Here is a 2,446-nt window from a genome sequence, read left to right as displayed (position 1 = left end):
TGACACCTGCAAAGTAAATGTTCAGTGGATTTTAACTGATTATTAAGAGAATAAGGGAAATAATCCTTGATCTGTAGATCTTTTGTCCCCTCCACCATGGCTCCCAAATCAGGGCTCCTGAAGGATGGCCCACATTAGCCTTGATGGATGTGATCTTGAAGAGAGTCTGATCTTGACCCTATGGGTTTCTCAGGAAACCCGGTGCTTAGCACACTGCTAGTAAGTGTCAAGGGAAGGCCCGAGTACCAGCCCTGAACCTCTGGTTAGGCTCCCTGGTGGCTGCTGCCCTGCCCTGCTTTCATCACAATCTCTGTCCTTGACCTGTTCAGTGGCCTCCCTCGAGCCAGTCCCCTGAGCCCATTTCCAGAGTCCTGACTGCTCTCCTGCAGGCTGGTCCTTCAGTTCTAGCTGTCTGTTGACTAAGGCCTGCACCTCGTTACTCTGACAGCACCACAAACGGAAACTGAATTGATCCAGGTCTGCTTGGATCCTGTCTTTCTCTGCAAGGCACCCCAGAGTGCCCCCGTGCCCAGGTGCCCCCTTCCACCAGGGTCAGGCCTCAGGGAGCCTGGGAGTGGGGGTGTGGGCGCTTTAGGGTCAGGGGTTCAGCCTCACCCTGCCTCGAGGAGACTACTGAAGGTGGAGCTAGAAGAGACGAGTACCCTCATATCCTGGAGGAGACAAGAGGTGGCATCCTTCTGTCATGCAGATATGGCCCAGCTACTGCCAATATTGGCTGGGACACAAAGGTGCTGCTCACTTCACAGAGTGACCTTTCTTCTCCTAATAGCTCTCACCTTGGCCTTCTTTGGCTATTGTTACCTGAAACCAAGAGGCCAGAAGCTGGAAAACATCCAGGCTGGGGCAAGCGTGACAGTTAGAGAACGCCATGACCTGCAAGATGTAAATTTACCAAGGATGGTGTATCCCCAGCCACATGTGCTAACACTCCCTAGGGAAGACGTCCTTCTCGTGACTCCTTGGCTGGCTCCCATCATCTGGGAGGGAACTTTCAATACTGACATCCTGAATGAGTGGTTCCGGCTCCAGAACACCACCATTGGATTGACCGTGTTTGCTGTAAAGAGATATGTTACCTACCTGAAGCGATTTCTGGAGACCGCAGAGAGGCACTTCATGGTAAGTCACAAGGTGAACTACTATATCTTCACTGACCGCCCTGACCATGTTCCTCGCATTCGCCTCCAAAAAGGAAGGCAGATGGTCATCTTCAAATTCCGGAGCTATTCCCACTGGCGGGACATCTCCCTGCACAGCATGGAGGTGATCAGCAATTTTTCTGAGCAGCGTTTCCACCGGGAGGTGGATTACCTTGTGTGTGCAGATGTGGACATGAAGTTTACTGAGCACGTGGGCGTGGAGATCCTCGCCTCCTTGTTCGGCACCCTCCATCCTGGCTTCTATGGGCTGAGTCGGAACAACTTCCCCTATGAACGGCGGCCTCAGTCACAAGCCCAGATTCCTGAAGATGAGGGGGACTTTTATTACACAGGGGCCTTATTTGGGGGGTCCGTGCCAGAGGTTCACAGGCTCACCAAGGCCTGCCACCAGGCGATGATGGTTGACAAAGACGGTGACATCGAGGCAGTGTGGCTTGAGGAGAGTCACCTGAACAAATACCTGCTTGATCACAAACCCTCCAAGGTCCTCTCCCCTGAGTACATGTGGAATAAGCACTTACTCTATTATATGTGGGAACGCCAGGGGGTTAACTTGTCCAGAACCATAACCCGGATTAGATTGAAAGTCTTGGGGAACAGTTTCCAAGAGTGACAGTGGTGAGCAAAGCTTCCAGGAAGGGCTCAGAGAGGGCGATGCTCAGCTAGCTGAGTCTGCCTCCTGCCATGCTAGCCTTCATTAAAACCAGTGTTAGCAGAAAGGGTATAACTCTGCTTCCTTTTCTGTCCGGTCGCGGCCTAGGTCCGCCTCCCCACACTTAGTCAGGCCCAGCATCCTTCCCACCGCCATCCTCCTGCCACCACCAAACACACACACCTTTAGGCTGGCCCGAATCCTGGGTTCAGGCGCAAGTTCCCAGAGTTGCCAACACCCTTAGCTTCTCACCGTGTGCTCCTGACACCTTCAGGGTGGAGGAGGAGGGCAGTGTCAGCCAGTCCTGACAAAGGAGGGATCAGAGATGAGATCTTTTCCAGAACAAGGAAGGAGGGCTTGGGACACAGTCTCCTGCCTCCTGTGACGCACAGGCGCACAAGGGCCTGCCTCAGCCCTCGGCCAGGCCCATGCACAAAAGTCTTCAGCTTTTTTGGGCAATTTTGTATTGAGGTATAATTGACTTATAACATTTATTAGTTTCAGGTGTACAACATAATGATTCAATACTTGTATACATTGGGACATGATCCCCACAATAACTCAAGTTAACATCCGTCACCATACATAGTTACAGAAATATTTTTTAATGATG

General features: G+C 51.9%; 1 pseudogene; it reads left to right on the top strand.

Moving 5' to 3' along the window:
- Positions 1-310: 310 nt before the first annotated feature.
- On the top strand, positions 311-2,039 carry LOC103547731 (histo-blood group ABO system transferase pseudogene; annotated as a pseudogene).
- The last annotated feature ends 407 nt before the right edge of the window (positions 2,040-2,446 follow it).

Source organism: Equus przewalskii, chromosome 9 (assembly GCF_037783145.1).
Source record: "Equus przewalskii isolate Varuska chromosome 9, EquPr2, whole genome shotgun sequence".
NCBI classification, from domain to species: Eukaryota; Metazoa; Chordata; class Mammalia; order Perissodactyla; family Equidae; genus Equus; species Equus przewalskii.
The sequence above is the reverse complement of the archived record's forward strand: the minus strand, read 5'-3'. Positions and strand labels throughout refer to the sequence as shown.